The sequence below is a fragment of the Vicugna pacos genome, unplaced genomic scaffold, assembly GCF_048564905.1.
Source record: "Vicugna pacos unplaced genomic scaffold, VicPac4 scaffold_20, whole genome shotgun sequence".
Classification (NCBI taxonomy): domain Eukaryota; kingdom Metazoa; phylum Chordata; class Mammalia; order Artiodactyla; family Camelidae; genus Vicugna; species Vicugna pacos.
The window spans coordinates 7,281,630-7,303,764 of NW_027328741.1; positions in this window are offsets into that span (position 1 = coordinate 7,281,630).

The window sequence follows — 22,135 nt, forward strand, 5'->3', positions numbered from 1 at the left end:
TGCTTCCACTGGTGTTTCAGTAGACAGAGAAGCTCTGGGAAGAACTGCTTTCATTGGGACATTCCCGTGGCACCACAAAGCACAAGCGCACTCTCAGTTTGCTGTTTTGGAAACACTCCAAAATGACATAGAGCAGAATGCAGAGCTGAGAACCTTTAGAATCCTCATTTCCACAAGAGACCGTGTCCTGCGCACTTTCAGAATTGTGAGATAAGCGTAATCATAATGAAGTTATGCTAATCGAAATAGTATGGGTTGTTCATCACAACAAATGCAACACCAGCAATTGGAGATATACCAGACAACACACACAGGAACAGAATATGGCATCAATGTCTAGGAGAAATTGTCCTCAAAGAAATCCCTTGGAATTGCGTAGAGACAAGAGTGTAAAATTTTCACTTAACATAGCCCTAAAATTCTACATTAGATACCTGATATTACCTGACCAGTAGAGATGAAGAAGTACAGTAAAAGAAATAGGAAGTATCATTTTCACTTCCAAAGATATTGAAGGCCCAAAAGATAAGCTTTCAAACAACTAGACTGCAAAACGCTATGCAGTCCAAGTGTTGAAAATGGAGGTCAGGAAAACACTGAAGAACAAAAGGGTCTCAGAATCACAAAAGGCAGAATACCAGAAAAGGGGAAGAGAAAGTCTAAAGACGAGCCAAAAAATATCAGAAAACTCAGTGGATGTGATAATATCAGGGCTAAAATTCAGTCCTTAGCAGACAAGATAATGCAGAGGGACGCGTGAATGACTGTGAAGACAGGGGAACAGAAATCCCTCGGTCAGAATCGGACATAGGAAAGCAAGTGCAAAACAATGAAAATATTGTTGTTGTATCCTGGGTTAAGACAGGGCATGAAAGACTAGAATTCATAAGAGTCCCAGATGGAAAAGCAAGAGATAAAGAAATAAAATATGTCTGAAAATTTATCTGTAGAAATATCAGACTGAAACTTGTTGAAAGCCAAGAAAATATCATCTATGCGAATTCAGGAATTACACAGCATCCAAAGGAGGTGGAATCCCAATAGACCTACCAGCAGCTGTATGATTCCAATCAACAAAGTTCACGAATATCACAGTGATTTAAAATGCACCAGGAGGAAACAACATAGTCACAAGGGAACCTCCAGAGGGGTTTCAGCTTATAACTCGGCAGCAATATTGCAGGACAGGGAGGAGTGCCAGGACACAGACCATATCCTGAATGGCCAAAGGCTGCCACCTAGGGTAGCCTATGCCACATGACCACCATTTCTAATAACGGCAGAGCTAGAGCAATCCACAGACCTGCAAATCATAAAAGAATTCAGCAGTTCAAAACTTCTTCTAAAAGGAAGGTTGAGAATACTCCCCGGAATAGAAAAGCAGCAAGATGAAATGGAAAGAAGAAAACCATTATTGGAAATGCAAGAAGAGCATGAGTGGCAAAGAAGAAACAAGAAGAAGGCAAGGAGGACATCAAAACCTTAAAGATTGGAGAGGGAAGCAGGAAATCATAGGTGATTGGAAGCACTCTCTTAAGTGAATCAGCTTATTTGACTCTCTGTTTGAAGCGAAAGGAGAGATGCATGTCCTGACGTGTTTGCAAAACAAGCGAGAAGCAGACCAACAAAGAATCAAAGCAACAAACATGCACCAAAATGGTACGGTTGGCTGACATATACCATGGGAAACATGATTATTCAAAAGAAAATACTCAAGGTGATGTCAAGGATCATTCAGCATGCATCGACCCAGTATTGCGGCTTGCATGTATTCAGCACACTTGTATTCGGAAATCAGAGGTGTGCATTCATATTCGTAAATATAGATTCATAAGAGCATATCGTGACCTCACCCAAATGCCGATTTGGAATCCACTGGATTCCTAGTCCGTGATGTAGTCTTGTATGTCTTCCAACAGTACGAAGGAATGCCATATTCTACGCTACGTAGAGAAGAATTGTAAGAAGCCTATAACAAAGGCAAGTAGCTCTGCCAAAGTGTACTAAGAGCAAAAGAGACAGACAGTAAAGTGCACATTGGGGTTGGGTTCATTTCTTGGAAATTCAGCCCCCATGAAACCAATAGATCCATGTCCTGAGAGTGTGGGTTTTTCAGCAGAAATCATGCGACGCATATGTATTCCGGTTGTACGGATATTATAGGAACATAAGTCTCCTTTACTGGGTCTCTGTGTACTGTGAAGTCTTAGAAAGTTTAAAGACGTGTGAAACCTTCAACTGAAAAGCGACACACTTCTTCCCATTGGTACTGTGCATACAAATCTGAACAAAAGGAAAGAGGGAAGAAGAAAGGCCCATGGGACGCTAGTGGGCAGAACCACATTTACTTTAGGAACCTCTCTTCGGATGCAGCCCCTCCCCCAACAATGACAAGATGCAGCAGCCATTGGGGATGGCAGTTACCGGTTGGATTCCAGGTGGAATGTTGGTGTGTTCCATGAGGCTTGTTGTGGCTGTTGGATCCTAGGTAACCGGGCCGAGTTCTGTGGGTGGATCAGTGTGATGGAGGGGCTGCAGGCCTCTGTGGAGCTTGGCTTAAGTGTTTGGTCCGGGAAGCTGTGTAAGTTCGAGATACTTCTGCTGCCCAAAGTCCTGAGTTCACAGGTCAGTTTCCAGAACCTGAAAGGGCAGACAGTGGTAGATCTGCCTGTCATCAGCTTACTGGTGAGGCTCCGAGGTACTTTCAGACTTGCCCAGTCCTGGTGAAGTCGACTTTAGGGGAGTCACGAAGAGAAGCTGGCCGAAAAGCTGGCTGCACGGATTGAGGAGAAATGCGAACACATGGATGAGCGATGTTCTGCTACAATGGAGAATACTGGCGTGGAGACAGCTGTAGAGGATACCAGGCTCAAAAGACATTCAGGAGACATATTGAACCTCGCTGATACTGGCAGAAACATACGGAGTGCCAACGTGGACTTGAGGAAGTTCCTCAATTCTCTTCTCCAAGAACGGGTCCAAGGTCCCTGACGTGTGCAAGAGAAGAGATGGCAGAGATGATCAAAACGCTCCTGTTCTTGGAAGAGGTCGTGAGAATCCACACGTCCCAAGGGGCCTTCCCAAGCCATTCAGACCAAAATTCACCAAGCCCAGGTAAGCCTTTTCCCAGGTTTGGGCCTAGCTAGCAAGCACTTGCCCTTCCCTCCCCTCCACTCACGCATCCATTTTGAAGGTTCAGTACCTGAGCGGCAATGAAGCCATTAGGAGAAGGGCAAGTCCCTCCTAGAATCAGAGTTCCTCCAGCTTCACACTCTGTGAACAACAGTGAACTCCTTAAAGGTCAAATAGTCTCGGCTGAAATAGATAGGAATTGAATACATAGCTCACACCTAGAAAAGATGGCCTTCCGCTAGATTCAGCAAATGTTGTGTTTATGTCTTCCCTGGGGTGAAGGGAGTGTGGTAAGTGAGGGGAATCTTTGACTGAACTTGAATCTGTATTAGGCCTCAGTTTTTCAAGACAGTATAGGTAAATAGTACAAGTCAGAAAGTGAAGTGTACTGTAAAAGTCGCCAATGACATTAAAGACACAGCTTATGTGGATGGTCTTTCACTTGAGTCAAGCCCCCGGGGGCACTATATCATGTGGGTGCAGACTTGGTTGCGTTAAATGGCTTTACCCAACATGATCGGAAGATTAACTGTTCTCATCACTGATAGAAGAACACCTGGTTCTCCATAGACAAGCATAAGTGCAGCAGGGTTCTCCTAGCTATAATGCCTCTAGGTGCTTTTGGATTCAAACCTAAATGTATATATTTGGTTTGTTTCCTCTTGTATTTTCCTAGAGAGGGATGTTACCCCTTGAAATGCCAACATTGGCCAGTCGGTGACAAATAGGACTAAAGGGCACCACATGCCCAAGTTTATCAAAGGTTGGGGGTTATTTCATGTTTCCAATAGTTATTTCATGGTTCCTGTTGGTCTCGGAGGCTTCAACCGTAAAGAGCTGACATGACCCCTTTAACAGTTTGGACTGCTAGTTTGCATTCTATCTGTCTAGATTTTCCGTAGAGCTGACAAAATGTTACCAAAATTGACAAGTCTGGCTTCTAGGTCGATTTAGTGTGTTTCAAAAAATAACTTCATTTTCGTATAACTCCCAAAACATGGAAATGAATTCTGTTAAAATTCTTAAAGACTGCAAATGAGATATCAACACAATGTCAAAACAGGTTTCTTTGGACAACCCCTCCCACCACGGCTGTATAGAAACCAAGAGCTAAGCAAATATCACATTTCTGTGAAATGTATCTGGATAGTGTTGATTCATCGATGCCCAGTTGGCAGAGAAGAAGTGCAACCTGCATTCACGCGCTCCCTTGTACAGAGAAATGTAAAACTCCACTCACCCAGCCTTTGGCACAGGACACTTGCCGAAGAGAGGTCTGTTACTTCCAAAGACAGGATGAGGCCTCAGGACACCTGGAAGCAGGAGAAGGCAAAGCAGGGAATGGAAACCAGTGCAGGGTCTGACCAACAAGGGTGAAACCCTGTTTGACTTGGACGCACCCTCTCAAGCGGACAGGAGACATGAGATTGAAGGTGATGTGCTGAGATTTACAAGAGTGCACAGCAGATGCTTGGCTGACAGAACTCAAAGAATCCAGCGCAAAATATCCCCACAGTTGATTCTGAGACCAAGATCCGTGATGCCAAATTACAGTTAGCAGGAGCATCGGTAAGTGAGGTATAGGGCTACGGTTGATGGCATACGCTGAGTCTCAGGGATCTGGAGTGCGTTGTGGGATGTGGTGGGTCTAATCAAGAGAGCAAAACGAACAGTGTACCAATGATAAATCAACCACACTGGTCGCGCGGTTGAGATTACCGATATGTCCCATGGCCACACCCAGTGCATCTGCAGGACCAGGGACCAATTGGGCATTTTGCCAATAGAGCACTTGTGGGGCTGAATCAGAGCTATCGTGCATCTGGTCTGAGGGATCCAGGGGGCCTTGGGTTTGAAATTAGAATGAAAAGCCTTAGGATCTGCTACATTCATAACTTGGGCTGGGATTATGGTTTGGTTTGAGTCACAGGATGCGCAACAGCTCTGTGGTGGCCTTCGTGCACCCGTGCCACAAGGATGATAGGACAAGGTAGAGTGTTCCAAGTCCACAGCGTGAGTAGAGGAAGCATATCCTTCAGCACTATCTCCCAAAATCGGATGCTACATTTTGGATGGCACCGGCACGGTACGGCAGCGAGGACACCAAGGTCGGTCTGCGGGATCATTCCAGCAGGCCCTGATGTGTGACATCCATGGATGTGCTTCCACTGGTGTTTCAGTAGACAGAGAAGCTCTGGGAAGAACTGCTTTCATTGGGACATTCCCGTGGCACTACAAAGCACAAGCGCACTCTCAGTTTGCTGTTTTGGAAACACTCCAAAATGACATAGAGCAGAATGCAGAGCTGAGAACCTTTAGAATCCTCATTTCCACAAGAGACCGTGTCCTGCGCACTTTCAGAATTGTGAGATAAGCGTAATCAAAATGAAGTTATGCTAATCGAAATAGTATGGGTTGTTCATCACAACAAATGCAACACCAGCAATTGGAGATATACCAGACAACACACACAGGAAGAGAATATGGCATCAATGTCTAGGAGAAATTGTCCTCACAGAAATCCCTTGGAATTGCGTAGAGACAAGAGTCTAAAATTTTCACTTAACATAGCCCTAAAAATCTACATTAGATACCTGATATTACCTGACCAGTAGAGATGAAGAAGTACAGTAAAAGAAATAGGAAGTACCATTTTCAGTTCCAAAGATATTGAAGGCCCAAAAGATAAGCTTTCAAACAACTAGACTGCAAAACGCTATGCAGTCCAAATGTTGAAAATGGAGGTCAGGGAAACACTGAAGAACAAAAGGGTCTCAGAATCACAAAAGGCAGAATACCAGAAAAGGGGAAGAGAAAGTCTAAAGACGAGCCAAAAAATATCAGAAAACTCAGTGGATGTGATAATATCAGGGCTAAAATTCAGTCCTTAGCAGACTAGATAATGCAGAGGGACACGTGAATGACTGTGAAGACAGGGGAACAGAAATCCCTCGGTCAGATTCGGACATAGGAAAGCAAGTGCAAAACAATGAAAATATTGCTGTTGTATCCTGGGTTAAGACAGGGTATGAAAGACTAGAATTCATAAGAGTCCCAGATGGAAAAGCAAGAGATAAAGAAATAAAATATGTCTGAAAATTTATCTGTAGAAATATCAGACTGAAACTTGTTGAAAGCCAAGAAAAAATCATCTATGCGAATTCAGGAATTACACAGCATCCAAAGGAGGTGGAATCCCAATAGACCTACCAGCAGCTGTATGATTCCAATCAACAAAGTTCACGAATATCACAGTGATTTAAAATGCACCTGGAGGAAACAACATAGTCACAAGGGAACCTCCAGAGGGGTTTCAGCTTATAACTCGGCAGCAATATTGCAGGACAGGGAGGAGTGCCAGGACACAGACCATATCCTGAATGGCCAAAGGCTGCCACCTAGGGTAGCCTATGCCACATGACCACCATTTCTAATAACGGCAGAGCTAGAGCAATCCACAGACCGGCAAATCATAAAAGAATTCAGCAGTTCAAATCTTCTTCTAAAAGGAAGGTTGAGAATACTCCCCGGAATAGAAAAGCAGCAAGATGAAATGGAAAGAAGAAAACCATTATTGGAAATGCAAGAAGAGCATGAGTGGCAAAGAAGAAACAAGAAGAAGGCAAGGAGGACATCAAAAGCTTAAAGATTGGAGAGGGAAGCAGGAAATCATAGGTGATTGGAAGCACTCTCTTAAGTGAATCAGCTTATTTGACTCTCTGTTTGAAGCGAAAGGAGAGATGCATGTCCTGACGTGTTTGCAAAACAAGCGAGAAGCAGACCAACAAAGAATCAAACCAACAAACATGCACCAAAATGGTACGGTTGGCTGACATATACCATGGGAAACATGATTATTCAAAAGAAAATACTCAAGGTGATGTCAAGGATCATTCAGCACGCATCGACCCAGTATTGCGGCTTGCATGTACTCAGCACACTTGTATTCGGAAATCAGAGGCGTGCATTCATATTCGTAAATATAGATTCATAAGAGCATATCGGGACCTCACCCAAATGCCGATTTGGTATCCACTGGATTCCTAGTCCGTGATGTAGTCTTGTATGTCTTCCAACAGGATGAAGGAATGCCATATTCTACGCTACGTAGAGAAGAATTGTAAGAAGCCTATAACAAAGGCAAGTAGCTCTGCCAAAGTGTACTAAGAGCAAAAGAGACAGACAGTAAAGTGCACATTGGGGTTGGTTTCATTTTTTGGAAATTCAGCCCCCATGAAACCAATAGATCCATGTCCTGAGAGTGTGGGTTTTTCAGCAGAAATCATGCGACGCATATGTATTCCGGTTGTACGGATATTATAGGAACATAAGTCTCCTTTACTGGGTCTCTGTGTACTGTGAACTCTTAGAAAGTTTAAAGACGTGTGAAACCTTCAACTGAAAAGGGACACACTTCTTTCCATTGGTACTGTTCATTCAGATCTGAACAAAAGGAAAGAGGGAAGAAGAAAGGCCCATGGGACGCTAGTGGGCAGAACCACATTTACTTTAGGAACCTCTCGTCGGATGCAGCCCCTCCCCCAACACTGACAAGATGCAGCAGCCATTGGGGATGGCAGTTACCGGTTGGATTCCAGGTGGAATGTTGGTGTGTTCCACGAGGCTTGTTGTGGCTGTTGGATCCTAGGTAACCGGGCCGAGTTCTGTGGGTGGATCAGTGTGATGGAGGGGCTGCAGGCCTCTGTGGAGCTTGGCTTAGGTGTTTGGTCCGGGAAGCTGTGTAAGTTCGAGATACTTCTGCTGCCCAAAGACCTGAGTTCACAGGTCAGTTTCCAGAACCTGAAAGGGCAGACAGTGGAAGATCTGCCTGTCATCAGCTTACTGGTGATGCTCCGAGGTACTTTCAGACTTGCCCAGTCCTGGTGAAGTCGACTTTAGGGGAGTCACGAAGAGAAGCTGGCCGAAAAGCTGGCTGCACGGATTGAGGAGAGATGCGAACACATGGATGAGAGATGTTCTGCTACAATGGAGAATACAGGCGTGGAGACAGCTGTAGAGGATACCAGGCTTAAAAGACATTCAGGAGACATATTGAACCTCGCTGATACTGGCAGAAACATACGGAGTGCCAACGTGGACTTGAGGAAGTTCCTCAATTCTCTTCTCCAAGAACGGGTCCAAGGTCCCTGACGTGTGCAAGAGAAGAGATGGCAGAGATGATCAAAACGCTCCTGTTCTTGGAAGAGGTCGTGAGAATCCACACGTCCCAAGGGGCCTTCCCAAGCCATTCAGACCAAAATTCACCAAGCCCAGGTAAGCCTTTTCCCAGGTTTGGGCCTAGCTAGCAAGCACTTGCCCTTCCCTCCCCTCCACTCACGCATCCATTTTGAAGGTTCAGTACCTGAGCGGCAATGAAGCCATTAGGAGAAGTGCAAGTCCCTCCTAGAATCAGAGTTCCTCCAGCTTCACACTCTGTGAACAACAGTGAACTCCTTAAAGGTCAAATAGTCTCGGCTGAAATAGATAGGAATTGAATACATAGCTCACACCTAGAAAAGATGGCCTTCCGCTAGATTCAGCAAATGTTGTGTTTATGTCTTCCCTGGGGTGAAGGGAGTGTGGTAAGTGAGGGGAATCTTTGACTGAACTTGAATCTGTATTAGGCCACAGTTTTTCAAGACAGTATAGGTAAATAGTACAAGTCAGAAAGTGAAGTGTACTGTAAAAGTCGCCAATGACATTAAAGACACAATTTATGTGGATGGTCTTTCACTTGAGTCAAGCCCCCGGGGGCACTATATCATGTGGGTGCAGACTTGGTTGCGTTAAATGGCTTTACCCAACATGATCGGAAGATTAACTGTTCTCATCACTGATAGAAGAACACCTGGTTCTCCATAGACAAGCATAAGTGCAGCAGGGTTCTCCTAGCTATAATGCCTCTAGGTGCTTTTGGATTCAAACCTAAATGTATATATTTGGTTTGTTTCCTCTTGTATTTTCCTAGAGAGGGATGTTACCCCTTGAAATGCCAACATTGGCCAGTCGGTGACAAATAGGACTAAAGGGCACCACATGCCCAAGTTTATCAAAGGTTGGGGGTTATTTCATGTTTCCAATAGTTATTTCATGGTTCCTGTTGGTCTCGGAGGCTTCAACCGTAAAGAGCTGACATGACCCCTTTAACAGTTTGGACTGCTAGTTTGCATTCTATCTGTCTAGATTTTCCGTAGAGCTGACAAAATGTTACCAAAATTGACAAGTCTGGCTTCTAGGTCGATTTAGTGTGTTTCAAAAAATAACTTCATTTTCGTATAACTCCCAAAACATGGAAATGAATTCTGTTAAAATTCTTAAAGACTGCAAATGAGATATCAACACAATGTCAAAACAGGTTTCTTTGGACAACCCCTCCCACCACGGCTGTATAGAAACCAAGAGCTAAGCAAATATCACATTTCTGTGAAATGTATCTGGATAGTGTTGATTCATCGATGCCCAGTTGGCAGAGAAGAAGTGCAACCTGCATTCACGCGCTCCCTTGTACAGAGAAATGTAAAACTCCACTCACCCAGCCTTTGGCACAGGACACTTGCCGAAGAGAGGTCTGTTACTTCCAAAGACAGGATGAGGCCTCAGGACACCTGGAAGCAGGAGAAGGCAAAGCAGGGAATGGAAACCAGTGCAGGGTCTGACCAACAAGGGTGAAACCCTGTTTGACTTGGACGCACCCTCTCAAGCGGACAGGAGACATGAGATTGAAGGTGATGTGCTGAGATTTACAAGAGTGCACAGCAGATGCTTGGCTGATAGTACTCAAAGAAACCAGCGCAAAATATCCCCACAGTTGATTCTGAGACCAAGATCCGTGATGCCAAATTACAGTTAGCAGGAGCATCGGTAAGTGATGTATAGGGCTACGGTTGATGGCATACCCTGATTCTCAGGGATCTGGAGTGCGTTGTGGGATGTGGTGGGTCTAAACAAGAGAGCAAACCGAACAGTGTACCAATGATAAATTAACCACACTGGTCGCGCGGTTGAGATTACCGATATGTCCCATGGCCACACCCAGTGCATCTACAGGACCAGGGACCAATTGTGCATTTTGCCAATAGAACACGTGTGGGGATGAATCAAAGCTATCGTGCATCTGGTCTGAGGGATCCAGGGGGCCTTGGGTTTGAAATCAGAATGAAAAGCCTTAGGATCTGCTACATTCATAACCTGGGCTGGGATTATGGTTTGGTTTGAGGCACAGGATGCGCAACAGCTCTGTGGTGGCCTTCGTGCACCCGTGCCACAAGGATGATAGGACAAGCTAGAGTGGTCCAAGTCCACAGCGTGAGAAGAGGAAGCATTTCCTTCAGCACTATCTCCCAAAATCGGATGCTACATTTTGGATGGCACCGGCACGGTACGGCAGCGAGGACACCAAGGTCGGTCTGCGGGATCATTCCAGCAGGCCCTGATGTGTGACATCCATGGATGTGCTTCCACTGGTGTTTCAGTAGACAGAGAAGCTCTGGGAAGAACTGCTTTCATTGGGACATTCCCGTGGCACTACAAAGCACAAGCGCACTCTCAGTTTGCTGTTTTGGAAACACTCCAAAATGACATAGAGCAGAATGCAGAGCTGAGAACCTTTAGAATCCTCATTTCCACAAGAGGCCGTGTCCTGCGCACTTTCAGAATTGTGAGATAAGCGTAATCATAATGAAGTTATGCTAATCGAAATAGTATGTGTTGTTCATCACAACAAATGCAACACCAGCAATTGGAGATATACCAGACAACACACACAGGAACAGAATATGGCATCAATGTCTAGGAGAAATTGTCCTCACAGAAATCCCTTGGAATTGCATAGAGACAAGAGTCTAAAATTTTCACTTAACATAGCCCTAAAAATCTACATTAGATACCTGATATTACCTGACCAGTAGTGATGAAGAAGTACAGTAAAAGAAATAGGAAGTACCATTTTCAGTTCCAAAGATATTGAAGGCCCAAAAGATAAGCTTTCAAACAACTAGACTGCAATACGCTATGTAGTCCAAGTGTTGAAAATGGAGGTCAGGAAAACACTGAACAACAAAAGGGTCTCAGAATCACAAAAGGCAGAATACCAGAAAATGGGAAGAGAAAGTCTAAAGACGAGCCAAAAAATATCAGAAAACTCAGTGGATGTGATAATATCAGGGCTAAAATTCAGTCCTTAGCAGACTAGATAATGCAGAGGGACGCGTGAATGACTGTGAAGACAGGGGAACAGAAATCCCTCGGTCAGATTTGGACATAGGAAAGCAAGTGCAAAACAATGAAAATATTGCTGTTGTATCCTGGGTTAAGACAGGGCATGAAAGACTAGAATTCATAAGAGTCCCAGATGGAAAAGCAAGAGATAAAGAAATAAAATATGTCTGAAAATTTATCTGTAGAAATATCAGACTGAAACTTTTTGAAAGCCAAGAAAAAATCATCTATGCGAATTCAGGAATTACACAGCATCCAAAGGAGGTGGAATCCCAATAGACCTACCAGCAGCTGTATGATTCCATTCAACAAAGTTCACGAATATCACAGTGATTTAAAATGCACCTGGAGGAAACAACATAGACACAAGGGAACCTCCAGAGGGGTTTCAGCTTATAACTCGGCAGCAATATTGCAGGACATGGAGGAGTGCCAGGACACAGACCATATCCTGAATGGCCAAAGGCTGCCACCTAGGGTAGCCTATGCCACATGACCACCATTTCTCATAACGGCAGATCTAGAGCAATCCACAGTCCGGCAAAACATAAAAGAATTCAGCAGTTCTTAACTTCTTCTAAAAGGAAGGTTGAGAATACTCCCCGGAATAGAAAAGCAGCAAGATGAAATGGAAAGAAGAAAACCATTATTGGAAATGCAAGAAGAGCATGAGTGGCAAAGAAGAAACAAGAAGTAGGCAAGGAGGACATCAAAACCTTAAATATTGGAGAGGGAAGCAGGAAATCATAGGTGATTGGAAGCACTCTCTTAATTGAATCAGTTTATTTGACTCTCTGTTTTAAGCGAAAGGAGAGATGCATGTCCTGACGTGTTTGCAAAACAAGCGAGAAGCAGACCAACAAAGAATCAAACCAACAAACATGCACCAAAATGGTACGGTTGGCTGACATATACCATGGGAAACATGATTATTCAAAAGAAAATACTCAAGGTGATGTCAAGGATCATTCAGCATTCATCGACCCAGTATTGCGGCTTGAATGTACTCAGCACACTTGTATTCGGAAATCAGAGGCGTGCATTCATATTCGTAAATATAGATTCATAAGAGCATATCGTGTCCTCACTCAAATGCCGATTTGGAATCCAATGGATTCCTAGTCCGTGATGTAGTCTTGTATGTCTTCCAACAGAATGAAGGAATGCCATATTCTACGCTACGTTGACAAGAATTGTAAGAAGCCTATAACAAAGGCAAGTAGCTCTGCCAAAGTGTACTAAGGGCAAAAGAGACAGACAGTAAAGTGCACATTGGGGTTGGTTTCATTTTTTGGAAATTCAGCCCCCATGAAACCAATAGATCCATGTCCTGAGAGTGTGGGTTTTTCAGCAGAAATCATGCGACGCATATGTATTCCGGTTGTATGGATATTATAGGAACATAAGTCTCCTTAACTGGGTCTCTTTGTACTGTGAACTCTTAGAAAGTTTAAAGAAGTGTGAAACCTTCAACTGAAAAGGGACACACTTCTCTCCATTGGTACTGTGCATACAGATCTGAACAAAAGGAAAGAGGGAAGAAGAAAGGCCCATGGGACGCTAGTGGGCAGAACCACATTTATTTTGGGAACCTCTCGTCGGATGCAGCCCCTCCCCCAACACTGACAAGATGCAGCAGCCATTGGGGATGGCAGTTACCGGTTGGATTCCAGGTGGAATGTTGGTGTGTTCCACGAGGCTTGTTGTGGCTGTTGGATCCTAGGTAACCGGGCCGAGTTCTGTGGGTGGATCAGTGTGATGGAGGGGCTGCAGGCCTCTGTGGAGCTTGGCTTAGGTGTTTGGTCCGGGAAGCTGTGTAAGTTCGAGATACTTCTGCTGCCCAAAGACCTGAGTTCACAGGTCAGTTTCCAGAACCTGAAAGGGCAGACAGTGGAAGATCTGCCTGTCATCAGCTTACTGGTGAGGCTCCGAGGTACTTTCAGACTTGCCCAGTCCTGGTGAAGTCGACTTTAGGGGAGTCACGAAGAGAAGCTGGCCGAAAAGCTGGCTGCATGGATTGAGGAGAGATGCGAACACATGGATGAGAGATGTTCTGCTACAATGGAGAATACTGGCGTGGAGACAGCTGTAGAGGATACCAGGCTCAAAAGACATTCAGGAGACATATTGAACCTCGCTGATACTCGCAGAAACATACGGAGTGCCAACGTGGACTTGAGGAAGTTCCTCAATTCTCTTCTCCAAGAACGGGTCCAAAGTCCCTGACGTGTGCAAGAGAAGAGATGGCAGAGATGATCAAAACGCTCCTGTTCTTGGAAGAGGTCATGAGAATCCACACGTCCCAAGGGGCCTTCCCAAGCCATTCAGACCAAAATTCACCAAGCCCAGGTAAGCCTTTTCCCAGGTTTGGGCCTAGCTAGCAAGCACTTGCCCTTCCCTCCCCTCCACTCACGCATCCATTTTGAAGGTTCAGTACCTGAGCGGCAATGAAGCCATTAGGAGAAGGGCAAGTCCCTCCTAGAATCAGAGTTCCTCCAGCTTCAGACTCTGTGAACAACAGTGAACTCCTTAAAGGTCAAATATTCTCGGCTGAAATAGATAGGAATTGAATAATTAGCTCACACCTAGAAACGATGGCCTTCCGCTAGATTCAGCAGATGTTGTGTTTATGTCTTCCCTGGGGTGAAGGGAGTGTGGTAAGTGAGGGGAATCTTTGATTGAACTTGAATCTGTATTAGGCCTCAGTTTTTCAAGACAGTATAGGTAAATAGTACAAGTCAGAAAGTGAAGTGTACTGTAAAAGTCGCCAATGACATTAAAGACACAGCTTATATGGATCGTCTTTCACTTGAGTCAAGCCCCAGGGGGCACTATATCATGTGGGTGCAGACTGGGTTGCGTTAAATGGCTTTACCCAACATGATCGGAAGATTAACTGTTCTCATCACTGATAGAAGAACAAATGGTTCTCCATAGACAAGCATAAGTGCAGCAGGGTTCTCCTAGCTATAATGCCTCTAGGTGCTTTTGGATTCAAACCTAAATGTATATATTTGGTTTGTTTCCTCTTGTATTTTCCGAGAGAGGGATGTTACCCCTTGAAATGCCAACATTGGCCAGTAGGTGACAAATAGGACTAAAGGGCACCACATGCCCAAGTGTATCCAAGGTTGGGGGTTATTCCATGTTTCCAATAGTTATTTCATCGTTCCTGTTGGTCTCGGAGGCTTCAACAGGAAAGAGCTGACATGACCCCTTTAACAGTTTGGACTGCTAGTTTGCATTCTATCTGTCTAGGTTTTCCGTAGAGCTGACAAAATGTAACCAAAATTGACAAGTCTGGCTTCTAGGTCGATTTAGTGTGTTTCAAAAAATAACTTCATTTTCGTATAACTCCCAAAACATGGAAATGAATTCTGTTAAAATTCTTAAAGACTGCAAATGAGATATCAACACAATGTCAAAACAGGTTTCTTTGGACAACCCCTCCCACCACGGCTGTATAGAAACCAAGAGCTAAGCAAATATCACATTTCTGTGAAATGTATCTGGATAGTGTTGATTCATCGATGCCCAGTTGGCAGAGAAGAAGTGCAACCTGCACTCACGCGCTCCCTTGTACAGAGAAATGTAAAACTCCACTCACCCAGCCTTTGGCACAGGACACTTGCCGAAGAGAGGTCTGTTACTTCCAAAGACAGGATGAGGCCTCAGGACACCTGGAAGCAGGAGCAGGCAAAGCAGGGAATGGAAACCAGTGCAGGGTCTGACCAACAAGGGTGAAACCCTGTTTAACTTGGACGCACCCTCTCAAGCGGACAGGAGACATGAGATTGAAGGTGATGTGCTGAGATTTACAAGAGTGCACAGCAGATGCTTGGCTGACAGAACTCAAAGAAACCAGCGCAAAATATCCCCACAGTTGATTCTGAGACCAAGATCCGTGATGCCAAATTACAGTTAGCAGGAGCATCGGTAAGTGATGTATAGGGCTACGGTTGATGGCATACGCTGAGTCTCAGGGATCTGGAGTGCGTTGTGGGATGTGGTGGGTCTAAACAAGAGAGCAAACCGAAAAGTGTACCAATGATAAATCAACCACACTGGTCGCGCTGTTGAGATTACTGATATGTCCCTTGGCCACACCCAGTGCATCTGCAGGACCAGGGACCAATTGTGCATTTTGCCAATAGAACACGTGTGGGGATGAATCAGAGCTATCGTGCATCTGGTCTGAGGGATCCAGGGGGCCTTGGGTTTGAAATCAGAATGAAAAGCCTTAGGATCTGCTACATTCATAACCTGGGCTGGGATTATGGTTTGGTTTGAGGCATAGGATGCGCAACAGCTCTGTGGTGGCCTTCGTGCACCCGTGCCAAAAGGATGATAGGACAAGCTAGAGTGGTCCAAGTCCACAGCGTGAGAAGAGGAAGCATTCCCTTCAGCACTATCTCCCAAAATCGGATGCTACATTTTGGATGGCACCAGCACGGTTCGGCAGCGAGGACACCAAGGTCGGTCTGCGGGATCATTCCAGCAGGCCCTGATTTGTGACATCCATGGATGTGCTTCCACTGGTGTTTCAGTAGACAGAGAAGCTCTGGGAAGAACTGCTTTCATTGGGACATTCCCGTGGCACTACAAAGCACAAGCGCACTCTCAGTTTCCTGCTTTGGAAACAATCCAAAATGACATAGAGCAGAATGCAGAGTTGAGAACCTTTAGAATCCACATTTCCACAAGAGGCCGGGTCCTGCGCACTTTCAGAATTGTGAGATAAGCGTAATCAAAATGAAGTTTTGCTAATCGAAGTAGTATGGGTTGTTCATCACAACAAATGCAACACCATCATTACGAGATATACCAGACAACACACACAGGAACAGAATATGGCATCAATGTCTAGGAGAATTTGTCCTCACAGAAATCCCTTGGAATTGCGTAGAGACAAGAGTCTAAAATTTTCACTTAACATAGCCCTAAAAATCTACATTAGATACCTGATATTACCTGACCAGTAGAGTTGAAGAAGTACAGTAAAAGAAATAGGAAGTACCATTTTCAGTTCCAAAGATATTGAAGGCCCAAAAGATAAGCTTTCAAACAACAAGACTGCAAAACGCTATGCAGACCAAGTGTTGAAAATGGAGGTCAGGAAATCACTGAAGGACAAAAGGGTCTCAGAATCACAAAAGGCAGAATACCAGAAAAGGGGAAGAGAAAGTCTAAAGACGAGCCAAAAAATATCAGAAATCTCAGTGGATGTGATAATATCAGGGCTAAAATTCAATCCTTAGCAGACTAGATAATGCAGAGGGACGCGTGAATGACTGTGAAGACAGGGGAACAGAAATCCCTCGGTCAGATTCGGACATAGGAAAGCAAGTGCAATACAATGGAAATATTGCTGTTGTATCCTGGGATAAGACAGGGCATGAAAGACTAGAATTCATAAGAGTCCCAGATGGAAAAGCAAGAGATAAAGAAATAAAATATGTCTGAAAATTTATCTGTAGAAATATCAGACTGAAACTTGTTGAAAGCCAAGAAAAATCATCTATGCGAATTCAGGAATTACACAGCATCCAAAGGAGGTGGAATCCCAATAGACCTACAAGCAGCTGTATGATTCCAATCAACAAAGTTCACGAATATCACAGTGATTTAAAATGCACCTGGAGGAAACAACATACTCACAAGGGAACCTCCAGAGGGGTTTCAGCTTATAAATCGGCAGCAATATTGCAGGACAGCTAGGAGTGCCAGGACACAGACAATATCCTGAAAGGCCAAATGCTGCCACCTAGGGTAGCCTATGCCACATGACCACCATTTCTAATAACGGCAGAGCTAGAGCAATCCACAGACCGGCAAAACATAAAAGAATTCAGCAGTTCAAATCTTCTTCTAAAAGGAAGGTTGAGAATACTCCCTGGAATAGAAAAGCAGCAAGATGAAATGGAAAGAAGAAAACCATTATTGGAAATGCAAGTAGAGCATGAGTGGCAAAGAAGAAACAAGAAGAAGGCAAGGAGGACATCAAAACCTTAAAGATTGGAGAGGGAAGCAGGAAATCATAGGTGATTGGAAGCACTCTCTTAAGTGAATCAGCTAATTTGACTCTCTGTTTGAAGCGAAAGGAGAGATGCATGTCCTGACGTGTTTGCAAAACAAGCGAGAAGCAGACCAACAAAGAATCAAACCAACAAACATGCACCAAAATGGTACGGTTGTCTGACATATACCATGGGAAACATGATTATTCAAAAGAAAATACTCAAGGTGATGTCAAGGATCATTCAGCACGCATCGACCCAGTATTGCGGCTTGCATGTACTCAGCACACTTGTATTCGGAAATCAGAGGCGTGCATTCATATTCGTAAATATAGATTCATAAGAGCATATCGTGACCTCACCCAAGTGCCGATTTGGAATCCATTGGATTCCTAGTCCGTGATGTAGTCTTGTATGTCTTCCAACAGGATGAAGGAATGCCATATTCTACGCTACGTAGAGAAGAATTGTAAGAAGCCTATAACAAAGGCAAGTAGCTCTGCCAAAGTTTACTAAGAGCAAAAGAGACAGACAGTAACGTGCACATTGGGGTTGGTTTCATTTCTTGGAAATTCAGCCCCCATGAAACCAATAGATCCATGTCCTGAGAGTGTGGGTTTTTCAGCAGAAATCATGCGACGCATATGTATTCCGGTTGTACGGATATTATAGGAACAGAAGTCTCCTTTACTGTGTCTCTGTGTACTGTGAACTCTTAGGAAGTTTAAAGACGTGTGAAAACTTCAACTGAAAATGGACACACTTCTCTCCATTGGTACTGTGCATACAGATCTGAACAAAAGGAAAGAGGGAAGAAGAAAGCCCCATGGGATGCAAGTGGGCAGAACCACATTTACTTTAGGAACCTCTCGTCGGATGCAGCCCCTCCCCCAACACTGACAAGATGCAGCAGCCATTGGGGATGGCAGTTACCGGTTGAATTCCAGGTGGAATGATGGTGTGTTCCACGAGGCTTGTTGTGGCTGTTGGATCCTAGGTAACCGGGCCGAGTTCTGTGGGTGGATCAGTGTGATGGAGGGGCTGCAGGCCTCTGTGGAGCTTGGCTTAGGTGTTTGGTCCGGGAAGCTGTGTAAGTTCGAGATACTTCTGCTGCCCAAAGACCTGAGTTCACAGGTCAGTTTACAGAACCTGAAAGGGCAGACAGTGGAAGATCTGCCTGTCATCAGCTTACTGGTGAGGCTCCGTGGTACTTTCAGACTTGCCCAGTCCTGGTGAAGTCGACTTTAGGGGAGTCACGAAGAGAAGCTGGCCGAAAAGCTTGCTGCACGGATTGAGGAGAGATGCGAACACATGGATGAGAGATGTTCTGCTACAATGGAGAATACTGGCGTGGAGACAGCTGTAGAGGATACCAGGCTCAAAAGTTATTCAGGAGACATTTTGAACCTCGCTGATACTGGCAGAAACATACGGAGTGCCAACGTGGACTTGAGGAAGTTCCTCAATTCCCTTCACCAAGAACGGGTCCAAGGTCCCTGACTTGTGCAAGAGAAGAGATGGCAGAGATGATCAAAACTCTCCTGTTCTTGGAAGAGGTCGTGAGAATCCACACGTCCCAAGGGGCCTTCCCAAGCCATTCAGACCAAAATTCACCAAGCCCAGGTAAGCCTTTTCCCAGGTTTGGGTCTAGCTAGCAAGCACTTGTCCTTCCCTCCCCTCCACTCACGCATACATTTTGAAGGTTCAGTACCTGAGCGGCAATGAAGCCATTAGGAGAAGGGCAAGTCCCTCCTAGAATCAGAGTTCCTCCAGCTTCAGACTCTGTGAACAACAGTGAACTCCTTAAAGGTCAAATAGTCTCGGCTGAAATAGATAGGAATTGAATACTTAGCTCACACCTAGAAACGATGGCCTTCCGCTAGATTCAGCAGATGTTGTGTTTGTGTCTTCCCTGGGGTGAAGGGAGTGTGGTAAGTGAGGGGAATTTTGACTGAACTTGAATCTGTATTAGGCCTCAGTTTTTCAAGACAGTATAGTTAAATAGTACAAGTCAGAAAGTGAAGTGTACTGTAAAAGTCGCCAATGACATTAAAGACACAGCTTATGTGGATCGTCTTTCACTTGAGTCAAGCCCCCGGGGGCACTATATCATGTGGGTGCAGACTTGGTTGCGTTAAATGGCTTTACCCCACATGATCGGAAGATTAACTGTTCTCATCACTGATAGAAGAACACCTGGTTCTCCATAGACAAGCATAACTGCAGCAGGGTTCTCCTAGATATAATGCCTCTAGGTGCTTTTGGATTCAAACCTAAATGTATATATTTGGTTTGTTTCCTCTTGTATTTTCCTAGAGAGGGATGTTACCCCTTGAAATGCCAACATTGGCCAGTAGGTGACAAATAGGGCTAAAGGGCACCACATGCCCAAGTGTATCCAATGTTGGGGGTTATTTCATGTTTCCAATAGTTATTTCATGGTTCCTGTTGGTCTCGGAGGCTTCAACCGTAAAGAGCTGACATGACCCCTTTAACAGTTTGGACTGCTAGTTTGCATTCTATCTGTCTAGGTTTTCCGTAGAGCTGACAAAATGTTACCAAAATTGACAAGTCTGGCTTCTAGGTCGATTTAGTGTGTTTCAAAAAATAACTTCATTTTCGTATAACTCCCAAAACATGGAAATGAATTCTGTTAAAATTCTTAAAGACTGCAAATGAGATATCAACACAATGTCAAAACAGGTTTCTTTGGACAACCCCTCCCACCACGGCTGTATAGAAACCAAGAGCTAAGCAAATATCACATTTCTGTGAAATGTATCTGGATAGTGTTGATTCATCGATGCCCAGTTGGCAGAGAAGAAGTGCAACCTGCACTCACGCGCTCCCTTGTACAGAGAAATGTAAAACTCCACTCACCCAGCCTTTGGCACAGGACACTTGCCGAAGGGAGGTCTGTTACTTCCAAAGACAGGATGAGGCTTCAGGACACCTGGAAGCAGGAGAAGGCAAAGCAGGGAATGGAAACCAGTGCAGGGTCTGACCAACAAGGGTGAAACCCTGTTTAACTTGGACGCAACCTCTCATGCGGACAGGAGACATGAGATTGAAGGTGATGTGCTGAGATTTACAAGAGTGCACAGCAGATGCTTGGCTGACAGAACTCAAAGAAACCAGCGCAAAATATCCCCACAGTTGATTCTTAGACCAAGATAAGTGATGCCAAATTACAGTTAGCAGGAGCATCGGTAAGTGAGGTATAGGACTACGGTTGATGGCATACGCTGAGTCTCAGGGATCTGGAGTGCGCTGTGGGATGTGGTGGGTCTAATCAAGAGAGCAAACCGAACAGTGTACCAATGATATATCACCCACACTTGTCACGCGGTTGAGAATACCGATCTGTCCCATGGCCACACCCAGTGCATCTGCAGGACCAGGGACCAATTGGGCATTTTGCCAATAGAGCACGTGTGGGGCTGAATCAGAGCTATCGTGCATCTGGTCTGAGGGATCCAGGGGGCCTTGGGTTTGAAATCAGAATGAAAAGCCTTAGGATCTGCTACATTCATAACCTGGGCTGGGATTATGGTTTGGTTTGAGGCACAGGATGCGCAACAGCTCTGTGGTGGCCTTCGTGCACCCGTGCCACAAGGATGATAGGACAAGGTAGAGTGGTCCAAGTCCACAGCGTGAGAAGAGGAAGCATTTCCTTCAGCAAGATCTCCCAATATCGGATGCTACATTTTGGATGGCACCGGCACGGTACGGCAGCGAGGACACCAAGGTCGGTCTGCGGGATCATTCCAGCAGGCCCTGACGTGTGACATCCATGGATGTGCTTCCACTGGTGTTTCAGTAGACAGAGAAGCTCTGGGAAGAACTGCTTTCATTGGGACATTCCCGTGGCACTACAAAGCACAAGCGCACTCTCAGTTTGCTGTTTTGGAAACACTCCAAAATGACATAGAGCAGAATGCAAAGCTGAGAACCTTTAGAATCCTCATTTCCACAAGAGGCCGTGTCCTGCGCACTTTCAGAATTGTGAGATAAGCGTAATCAAAATGAAGTTATGCTAATCGAAATAGTATGGGTTGTTCATCACAACAAATGCAACACCAGCAATTGGAGATATACCAGACAACACACACAGGAACAGAATATGGCATCAATGTCTAGGAGAAATTGTCCTCACAGAAATCCCTTGGAATTGCGTAGAGACAAGAGTCTAAAATTTTCACTTAACATAGCCCTAAAAATCTACATTAGATACCTGATATTACCTGACCAGTAGAGATGAAGAAGTACAGTAAAAGAAATAGGAAGTACCATTTTCAGTTCCAAAGATATTGAAGGCCCAAAAGATAAGCTTTCAAACAACTAGACTGCAAAACGCTATGCAGTCCAAGTGTTGAAAATCGAGGTCAGGAAAACACTGAAGAACAAAAGGGTCTCAGAATCACAAAAGGCAGAATACCAGAAAAGGGGAAGAGAAAGTCTAAAGACGAGCCAAAAGATATCAGAAAACTCAGTGGATGTGATAATATCCGGGCTAATATTCAGTCCTTAGCAGACTAGATAATGCAGAGGGACGCGTGAATGACTGTGAAGTCAGGGGAACAGAAATCCCTCGGTCAGATTCGGACATAGGAAAGCAAGTGCAAAACAATGAAAATATTGCTGTTGTATCCTTGATTAAGACAGGGCATGAAAGAATAGAATTCATAAGAGTCCCAGATGGAAAAACAAGAGATAAAGAAATAAAATGTGTCTGAATATTTATCTGTAGAAATATCAGACTGAAACTT